We start from the raw sequence: 11,975 nt of genomic DNA on the forward strand, positions 1-11,975 counted from the left end.
GGGAGAGATATCCAGGGGTGGGGCATGTACCCTCCTCTCTTGTGGTAGTTAAATAAAAGCTCATAATTATATGTATGTTGCTCTATCAACAGTTTTAACTACAATGTGGGTTTCTGTCTGTAATAGATCATTTTTGGGGGAGGGGGGTGCTTTTTCACCCCCTTTGACAAATGAACTCCTTAGTCTATAAATCAAAATCTCAGTGAATACGTCAACAACAACTGTAATATTGAATGAAATGCATGACATGTGTATTTTGCCTGGTACAACAGCCCAGAACTGTTCCTGAGAATGCAAGCATGAGATTACTTTTTGTCATTCTCAGGTACTGTAGGTCATTCTCAGGTATTTTAGAGGTTGTAGCTGAGAATGCACCTGAGGGATTCTAAAATATCCTGGGTGCATGGCATGCCCCTTTAGACGCCATGTGTGTAAACTAGCTATGAACACAAACATCTTTATACCATCGTCCCCCATTACTCTCATTGTGACTCCCCTTTAATCATTTCCTAGATGAAGGTCTGACTGACAGTACTGTTTCTAAAACCTGTATGCTAAATTTTTACAGCTGTAAAGCTTTGGAAAATACTTTTTTTGAAGTTGTTAGCTTTTTAGCTATACTTACAAACATGGTACATATTTTGTTATATAGAACCAAATTGTGAAACACAAATTGTCTAGTTGGTTATGCCCTCAGACTCCACCACATCTTGGATGTGTGTCTCTCTAAAGGCAAATATATATATTTAAGGAGATACAAGATGTAGGTATACTGGTATAGTTCAGGACCATGATCTACCTATAGTCAGTTCACAAAGTTAGTTATCAATTAATACGGTATGTTAGATACTTATAAGGCTTTTAAGGGTTTTCAGAACACGTGACTGATAGTAGCATGTATAGCCTTAAGAGTTTGTTATATATACAGAAGCAAATTATAGCCATAAACAACCTCAAATTTGAGCTTAATCTGATGACAAAACTACATGCATTATGATATTTGTTGATTTATCTCACATGCAGGAGTATTGTACATAACCCTTATGTCTCACTCCTGGATATCTCCCCATGTTTTGGTTGTATGTGTAACCTGCAGTGCTCATGGTTAGATTGAAAATGAATAATTGAATGGCAAACAAAGAATGTAGATTAAGGGTGTAATTGCGTGGGCGGTTGACTTTATATAAATTTGCTGCTGGTAAAAATTACCATAACTGTGAAATGGAATATGCTATGAAATTGCAATAAGTATCAACTTGTTTTTTGGATACAGATCTTCAATTTGGCACCTAGTTTGAACAAATTGAGTGTTGTATGGGTGATATATAGACAAAGGTCACTATTTTTGAGCATAAAATGAACTATAGAGCCATAATAGAGGACACCAAAGGTTAAATCTGCGATGGCTCCATATCTCAAAATACACTTCATAGTAGGTAGGTACTATATGCAAAGTTTCATACTTTCTGGACAAAGTGCACATTTCGCTAAGCCGCTCTACTAAAGTATTAACAAAATTTAATATCATTCATTATAATTGTACACATGGACTGTCCATGCCCCATTGTGTGGTGTAATACGTTTAACGTGTAGCTATAGCTAAGGCATTATGTGGGGACCAAGCCCTGGCTGTATATGCAGAGTTAAATAAAAGGTGTGAATTAATTTTGATATATTAGCAGTGATAAACTAGCTGCTACTTGATTTACAGTACCTGCAACAACATTTTGAAAAGTAGTTTAAAATACTGTATAGCCACATGCATTTCAGCTCAGTTATCTGAAAACTTTTACTTTGCATCCATTAATTTTGTCTTCACATCATGCCATGTATTATAATATAAATGTTATAAAGGTTGCCCCCACTCTTTGACCTGCTACAGATTCCATGCACCTATTATGCTCATTGTGCTGATGTATGTTATAATACGAAAAGTAGTCTTAATTGCTTTGAGTCATAGAGCTAGAGAGCTCCAGCTTAACATTTGAATACAAATTGCTTTAAAGGGCAGCAATGTCAGTTAAAGTTGCTAGCTACTATCTAATATAAGTTTAAAACTGTGTCTGATTGCTCTATTAGAATAATTGACTATTCTATTAGAGTGTACTAGGAAATCCAGTCAAAATCACATAAGTGTACACAGACCAAGTTTCTTGCAAAGCTGAGATTATTCTGCATGCATTATGCTAACATTATATATGCTCTGGTACCTATTAATAATGCTAGTATAATATGCTGGTCCCTACATGCATGGTTACCCATTACGGTGCACTACATGATCTAAAAAATAATTGTTTAACTAGCTTGTTTACAACATTGTTTTATGCTATGATTCATCTGACATCCAGATCACTGTACTTATATGGTATACGTACTGTAGCTATAGCTACATGTTATAGAAACACAACAAGTATGTTCAGTGACACTTTATTCTGACATGATAAATTACATTAAAGGTAAGTTTATTGATTGTGCATAAAGTTCTGCAATCTCATCGGAATGTTTCTCCGTCACAGCCGATCTCTTTACCTTCATAGTTGGACCTAAAAGATCATATTCCTGTATTATAATCAAGTTGAGTAGATGTGAAAATTTACATTGCTCTGCAAGATTGTAGATACGTTCATGCAAATCAGTTGCACATTCATAGTGAAAACTTAAAATATTTACAAATAAATAATTGTTCAGAAGTCTGTATTGCAATGGATGTAGATGAAAGAACAAAGATGGACACTCAGTCAGGTGTCAATTGAGTAACAATATGAATTGCTATAGCCTATTATAGAAGTGTAAGCAAATATGTGGCTCTGCTATCCATGCTATATACTAAATGTACATGTACAAGAGCGTAACAGTGCATACTACATTATGAACAAACCTAATTCTCCACTAGCAATGGTGAAATCAGAATTGAGCAACGTCCATGCTCTTATCTATAAAAACAACCACTATACCATCCAATGAAGTTGTATATCTATTGGGTACCTTGTACCAGTCAGAGATGCTGTGTTGTGTGTTGTAGTGATCAATACCATCCTGGATGGTCTTGAATACTATCTTGTCCTTACTATTGATCACTTGTGACACTGTTGTACAGTTGGTACCTAACTTCTCAAACATCTTGATCACTAGTGGGAGAAGATTATCTGTGGCCATTCCACTATAAGAATCTATAGCACACTATAGTATATATAATTTACTGTATTGCTGTTGTGTTATTAAACAAGATAGTTCACCTTTAGTGTTAATAAACAAGTCAAGTACTTTCTCCCTTCACCTACCAACACCACATTACTTAAGAAGGGGATTTCATTCTTGATATGACCCTCAACATAATCCGGAGGAATCTTCTCCGTATTGTTCAACAGAACTAGTTCTAAACATGCAGTTATATTATGATGAATTGACTGATCTTATTATGTGCATTTCCCATACATTATCCATGTGATTACCCAGAAGGGGAAATCCTCCCATAGATGATGTATGGGAAATCTGCAAACTTTAAAATGTCATATCTCATGACCTATATGTATGTAATAGGACGGATGGCTGTGGTATTCGGGATTAATAGTGCGAGCATTGTAAACAGGAAGGAGTAAAATAGTGCGAGGCGAAGCCGAGCACTATTTCCTTCCTGTTTACAATGCAAGAACTATTAATCCCGAATACCACAGCCATCTGTCCTATTGCAAATTAATCCGACAACCATAGCAACTGTTACTAGGCAGCAGAAATTCAAAAATGACCACTGCAAAAGACCAATCACACTTAGCAACCGTTGCCTGGCAACCGTTGCTATGGTCTCAAAATGAGTTTTGCCTTAGCAACCGTTGCTAAGCAACCATATTGTGTTATACCTTGGGGCATCTATCACTATGGTAACAATAGTTGTCAAGTCAGACATTTACTTCTAATAGAAACACACCACACTATTCTAGCCAATCAAATTAGTATTATAGATTTTTGTCAAGGGACCTTGACAAACAAGTGTAATATTAGTTCTATTGGCTAATCGCTTGACGTATATCAATATAATACATCAAGCTGCTATTGAGAGTATTATACAGTAACACATTCAGTTGTTGGATTAATATATATATACTATCCTTTTAAAAATTGGAGACATTACTTTTGACATTAACACCTACAAAGTAATGTAAAATTCAGGTTGCTAGGGGAAATGGTTCAAAATTCCTTATTATGAAATTCATCTATTCTGAGGTGCTGCAGTAGGCATGGTTGCTGTATACTTTAGTGAATAGCTATCATTCATCATTATTGATCATGAATCTAACACAAACCAGCTGCACAACTATCATAAGCAATCAATTATCGACATGCTTATTACCACAGGATGTACCTTTGTGTTCAGTCGTCCTTTACGCATCCTTTTCGGCTGGATTATTTGACCTGTCATCGTCTTCAAGTATCCCAAATCTGCTGTCCATAATCACCTTCCTTGAGCAGTAATGGCTGAATAGAGTCTCAGCCAAAATAATCAGTTACCAACACCACATCTCGATTAACGGAAACTCATAAGGCTTGCGTGTTTCATTTACTGGAACCTGGTATTGCAACGGCTATTATGCTTTATCCGAACCCACAAAAAATCCCACATAATTTTAAAGGCATAACCGACATTCAAACAAAAATTTGAGTCTGGACATTACATAACACACGAGTTATGATTTATTAAAAATACGCACGCAAAAAAATGATTATTAAATGACTTAGTAAATCAATATAATCTGTGTTAAACAAGTCAGTTGGATGATCTACAGTGAGCAATGTGGACAGAAGAGCTCTCTGCCATATTTATCATACAGAATATCATTCATACAAACTTCATGTAGCCACCTGTTACAAGCACATTGTACCCAATCTTCTACTTCATCATCACCTTGAAATGGTTCAAAACACACAGAGCATGTGTTATGACTTTCATTTGTCGCAACATCATAGGAGCTCTCAGACACTGAAAGGGTAGAGGAGGCTGCTTCATCAGCAGCACTTACTCTTGGAAACTTCGCTGCAAGTGGAGGTGGTTCATTCTCACTGTTCTTTTTTTGCCTCGCTGTTGACTGATTCGTCCTGTAGCATTCCTCTCTGCCTTCTTAGCAGCTGCTAGGGCCTTCTTTTCTGCAACCAGAATCTTCTTTTTTCTCTGTTCTTCTTCTTTAGCCTTTTTCCTTTATTCTCTTTCTATTTTCTTCTTTTCTTTTTCCTCCTCTTGCTGCTTTCGTTTCTCTTCATGCTCTTTAAGGATAGAAACGCACTTTTCACTTGTCAAGACCCTAGCTCCTGAAATTCTTACAGAAGTCTCTGTTTTCTGTGGTTTAGCATCTGGAACAAACTGCACTAAATACTTTGATATATACCTCAAGTTGTGAGATTGGTCTCCAGTGGCGTTTTTGTCATCTCTCTCTACTACAGTGTTCTCTATTCTGTCTGCTGCTGTTAACGTAGCTCTCAGCTCACTTTCTACTTCGGTGTTCTCTGCCTCATGTGCTGTTAACATGGCTCTTAAATCACCTTCTCCTCCATTGTTCTCTGTTACATCTGCTGATACTGTGGCTCTTATTTCACCTTCTCCTCTATTGTTCTCTGTTACATCTACACTCCCTGCAATGTACCGTACTTCTTTTCTGGTCTTTCCATACCCAGCCTGTGCTACCTCCACCAAAAAGTTTGCAAACTCGCCCTCTTCAACTGCTGACAGCAATGGCTTGGGTCCTGGTTTGTCACCATGGCTTACTTTCCCTGAAATTCTGTCATGCAAAGTGGATTTTGGGACACCATGCTTCTTACTGAGCAGCTCGTAAAATAGGGGTGTTCTCATCAGTCACTGCCTTCATTGCAGCCTCCATATCCTTATCTGTCCATTGTTTACGCTTTTTACCACAAATCTCAGTGTTAACAGCTGGGGGTGCTGATTTCGTTCGTGGTCTGCCTCGTCTTCTCTTATTATTCTTTGGCAGCAAAGGTTGGAACGGCGTTCGAGATCTAAATGATACTGTTTCTGGTGATGCTCCGACAACAGTTGCCACGGCCCGACAACAGCTTTTTCAAACACTACAATAAGGCAGTTACACTTACTGACTCGCTTACTGACTAGTCTGTTGTTTTCTCTAGTAAAACACCCATCCGACTCCTATTTGAAATACCCGTTTCCGTTTATTGAGTCAATCCGATAATTGATTGCTTACGATATAACTAAACACAGAGTCAACATACTTTGTTAATAAAACATTGAAGAAGATGCACTTTATTATGGTATTGTGTGTAACCTACAAGTTCATAAATACAACATGTAATTGTGCAAATCAGTCTTCATGTGTTAAGATACATTGCTTAGTAAATAGTGCATGAAGTATAACTAGCTATAGCTGTTTTAGCAAGAGTATGGTTCATCACAAGAAAACCCAATTGGTAAAATGCATCTGTGGTGGAGATAACCTTTCATTCCACAGCACACATCATGACCATAGCAACCAAGATGGTAGCAGCAATCTCGACCCTGTCAAAGCCACGAGTGCATGGAGGTTTGGCACCATGGAGAGAGCAAACTTGACTTCTGGATTCCATTCGTCTTCTTACTCCATTTTGTACTCCTATAATGTACACATAGCAGTCAAGCAATATAGTAAACAAACCATATTACCACACCATATATACATGCATGCAATGATGTTTACTAGGTTAAAGCCAATGGAATGTAGGGAAACAACCTTGCTGTATTATATGGATATGCCATTTAAGTCTTCGGGTGGAAGACCCATAATATAGCATTGTGCAATGTGGTGGTACAATCCTAGACAATAAGTTTGCCATTTACATACACAACAACTTAGCTGTACATGTGCAGCAAGTGGCAAACATGACTTGTACTACTTTGGCATGTGTGCACCCTTCTCAAATATGACTGCATTGAAATAAAGCAGAACTTACGGCTTAAGGTGGCACTACAGACTGTTACATACACTGTGTATATCACACTGTAGTGAGACTATATCACTCTGTGTATTGCACTATTCTAACTGTATTACAGAGCAATATAGCCACTACAGAGTGATATATGTCATGCATACAGTCTGCACAATAATTATAATATGTGACCGGATTTTAGGTCAGTAACCCAGTTTCCACGCACACAAAATCACTTGCTGCACATGTACAGTTAAGTTGTTGTGTATGCAAATGTTGAACTTATTGTCTAGACCAACTTGCATGGATTGTACCACCACATTGTAGCTACAATGCAATATTATAGGTCTTCCACCCGAAGACTTAAAATTAATGACATATCCATACAATACAGCAAGGTTGTTTCCCTACATTCCATTGGCTTTAACCTAGTAAGGCTTTAATCTAGTAAACATCATTGCATGCATGTAGTGTGGTCAGTGGTGGATTTAGGGGGGACCTTAACCCCCATGTCAATTGTGCTCTTTATGTCATGAAAATCTCATTCAGTGATATATTTTCTTCCTATTTGTGACTCTTACGTAGCTGCCACCAGTCTCTGTCATATAAATGCTGTACTCCCAATGGCCAGCCTGCATGCTAATTAAAACACACAATTAAATATATTTGAGTGTTGCATGAAAGTACGAGTGGCACTATGTATAATCAAACAAAATTTCTTTAACACAAAGGTATCATGATCGAGATACCCTAATAGAGCTGTCGCCTCCAATACAACAGTCGAATAAAACTTGTGATGAACCCATGCTGAAATTGCTCTCAGATTCCATTCAGAGGGTATAATTTTCAAACATTTCCTGGGTAGCATGCCTGCATGCAGACTCCCCTAGGTTGGCATGCTTCACATGCTAGAGTGCTTACACACTAAGGTGTGTCTTCCCTGTAGTGTCATTTCATTTTGACCCCCTTCCAAAAGTCTAGATCTACCCCTGAGTGTGGTAATATGGTTTATTTGCTATTATTGCTTGATTGCTATGTGTGTATATATATATATTATAGGAGTATAAAGTGGAGTAAGAAGACAGATGGAATCCAGAAGTCAAGGGGGGAAGACAGGATCAATGCAAAGACAACAGTGGAGGTCACTCTACCTCCTAGTATATGATTACATATGTAACTAATACTTCCTTCACCATCTATACGACCTATGATATGGTGTTGTTGGGGTGGAAAGGGTTACTCTCGCAATAGATTATATCAATACATGAATCTCCCAAGTAGCCCAGTTCACATACACAAGATACTTGGCTGGGATGGTCAATCAAGCAAATTGCATTTTCATGGCATGAATAGTTGTGTTGCCACAGATCGACTGGTAGATATAACAAAATGTTGCATTGTTGTTAGACCACCCATTTCAGTAGCAATTATACCTAACAACAAGTCATACAATTGTTATTATTATTAGAACTTTACAGTGATCAGCACTGAAGGTCTGACAGCAACATGTACTGCAGCCTTGGATTACCTAACCTAACAGAAATTGGAGACTTTAAATGATTATTTAACCTAGAGTAGTGACAATAGGGTGAGACAGAAAATGGGCTAAAGAAAGGAAAAAATCCCTCCTACCCCAGGATTCAAACTGATGTCTAGACGAGCGCCACCCTCAGTCTCCTCCAGGAGGGATGGATTTCCTTCCTTTAAACCTATGTTAGCTGTTTAGACGTGTAAGGTTGTGATCAGATATTTCAAAGTAGCAATCAGCAGGACCACCAATCATTTCAAATGTATGATAGTCATTTACATCTTCATCAGATACAGTGAAGCCTTCTACCTGGTGTGTTCTGGTAGCTAAAGCAATATAAGTATAGCCTCCAAGGAATGTCAGATTTGCTGGTGGTTCATTGATATCTTGCAAGAATCCTTCAACATTACGTGTATATGAATAATGTCCTTCTTGGTGAATTTCCTGTACCAGAATACTAAGATTAATTGAGGGAAACACTGTATCTCATAATTTCGCGTACTTACAGATAGATACAACTGAATAGGGTTATGGGATATCACAAATATAATATGAACTTTTGAAATTAATGTCAAGATACACACTGACTGCAATGTAGCGCTAATAGTATCATCAGGGTCTAAACCACCAACAGGTGATCCTAGTGGAGCATTTTCAGGAGCAATATTAGGAACCAAATTGATACTGCTACAGGCTCATTTACATTGAGTATGCCAACCTCTTATGATTTTGTGATTGTTTCTAAGCCATCTGAGCAACTGAACTCTAGGTACGTATACTCCCTCATATATACAGTGCTTGTTAGAATGCTGTGACTGAAATAGGATAAACTGAATGCAATAATTTATTAGAGTGACTGCACTATAAGAGTATTTCGAATGCACATATTTTTGGTTTGTGGATTATAACTCTAGTACTGTAACAGTTCTTCTAATTTATCTCAAAGCTCTTCTAAAGTTATTGATCCTTGGCCATGTCATATACACACCAATTTTAAGCTGCTCCCTTTTGTGGTTTACCTATTAAATACTTGTAATTGCTCTACAGTGTACAGTGTATCTGGCTATGCATACAAGCAAGAAAGCTAAGAAGCAACAATGGAAAGTTATGTACACTAAAGTATACAGCAACATAAACAAATACATGAAATTGATGTCACCTCAATGGTACATAGTCTTACTCTCCATGAAATAGCACGTATGATGGTATAAGGTTTATTAATTTGAGTCTTTTTTCGTAGTGATAAATATGTACAATTCTGTGTACGGATATGGAGGTCCCACTTTGTTCATGGCTCTTACCTCTGAGAATTGGTGCTACTTATAAGTGCTACACTACAGTGCTACAGTACCTACATCAGAATCCATTTACCTGACCCAGTTTTAAAGCCTCATATTATACATACATAGATATTACTGTTACAGTAGCAATTCAAATGCACAAAGCTTGTCATTTGCTATCAACTTCTGTAGTTTAGTAGACGGAGTTATCAGTATAACTATGTTACATGAATATTGCACTCTTTGGTATGAATGTCCTTAACTGGTTCAAAGTGCTATAGATTTCTTTAGATTTGTGAAAGAAGTTTTACTACAACACTGTATGCTAGAAAATGTCTTATAAAAATTGGCTGATTTAAATAGGCAGGAGTCTATTATGCTTTTTGAACTTCCAATTGTTTTCTCTGGCTATCCTTTTTAAATTTACCCATTATTATTCCTGCAAAAACAAGCATATTAGTGAGAGTTTTTCCAAAACATGACTGCTATATTAGAATTATGCACTGGAAATTGACTGCTCGGTCTATTAGAGTAAGTGACTGCTCTATTAGAGCATATCAATCTTTTCAACCATTTTTATGCTTGCACTGTTTCAGTGTTGTATCCAAAAGATTTTGCATTATGTTACAAAGAAAACTTCTAATTTTGCACTAATTATTCTTAGAACTCATCCGATTATTCCCCATTCTTTGACTACCTATTATTCCTGAAATTGTTCCGGCATAATAGACACATCCCTAGATATAAATCATCATTATTTTAAATATATAGACAATGTTTTGTTTCATTTCAATCCTATGTAGATTCGTGACAAACTTCCTCATTTAAAAGCAATAGTTCAATACAAAGGAGAAGTTAGCAAGGATTATCCTGATGTTTACAATGTGAGTTGGTGGCTAACATATAATATAACCTACATTACATATTCCATTTGTAGTGGACACAGTTTTTGTCACTTGGTAAGGACATAGAAGATTCTATCATTGATGACATCATCAGTAAACAGCAACCAAACCAGTGTGCCATGTTGGTGTATACTGTGAGTAATATTCTAATAATTTAGTGCAGTATAATAATGTATCATATTTTTCAGTCTGGAACTACTGGTGTCCCTAAAGGTGTTATGTTAAGTCATGATAATGTGAGTGATTTTTTGTTTGTAATATTATTATTACACATAAAACAATATAATATTATGATATTTTGTATTTAGCTGGTATGGACTGTGGAAACTGGGCATGATTTTTCTGATGTAGTAACCCATAACAGCAATAATACTGAAGTGCGCATTGTCAGTTATTTACCACTCTGTTACATTGGTGTAAAAGTGAGCATATATGTACATACATTAGGTCAGTAGTTTACTGTTATAATCCACAGATATTTGACATGATGTATCCAATGTCTGTTGGTGGCACTGTGTACTTTGCTCAACCGGATGCTTTAAAGGTATTAGTATGTCAGTTCTTTAGGTTTAAGTTATCACTTTCAAGAAATATGTGGCTCAACCTGCAAAGCTGGGCATGTGGCACAAAAACAGTTTTGGACTTTATAACTATTGGCATTGTATCTCATTATACTATGTCCATTCAATTTTGGCCTTAATAATTATACATTTAACTGTTTCAATGAATTAAATCTACTGCAGACATGCTAGCATGGTGCATCAGATATATGTAAGATTTCTACAAGAGCAATCACAAATGCAGTAAAATACCTACAGTAAAGCAAACAGGCATAACACGGAATGTGATCAAAGGAATCAAATGAAACTTGATGTATGACTTCGACTCATGTGCCAATTTTGAAGAAATTTGAAGAGTGGGTTAACATTTTAATTTCTTTGGTAATTTAACATGGGATGACTAAAATACTAGAATTTCCTGAGTTATATCCCAATTTTCCCAATGCTGACAGAGGTCCAGCAGGTGGTTTGGAGTAGCCCATAGTATGGAGAAATATTTTGTGACATAAAATAAACTATAGATCGACCATATATTGCAAGTAAAAAAAGCCACTTACCGGTATTCTGCTCACAGCGAAAGCGAATCAAAAACACAGACGGTTTTGTCGACAGTGTATCAACCGCTCACCTCGCTGATCCTGAGTCTGACTGCCATCAGTTTCGTCAGCAAAACTATCACCGTTTATCTCCAGTAGTGGGACAGAGTAGATAACCATCATTAACAATTGTGATGAAAAGATGTACAACAAAACAAAAGGCATGTGAAACCTCGGACAAC

The sequence above is a fragment of the Dysidea avara genome, chromosome 6 (genome assembly GCF_963678975.1).
Source record: "Dysidea avara chromosome 6, odDysAvar1.4, whole genome shotgun sequence".
In the NCBI taxonomy this organism is placed as follows: Eukaryota; Metazoa; Porifera; class Demospongiae; order Dictyoceratida; family Dysideidae; genus Dysidea; species Dysidea avara.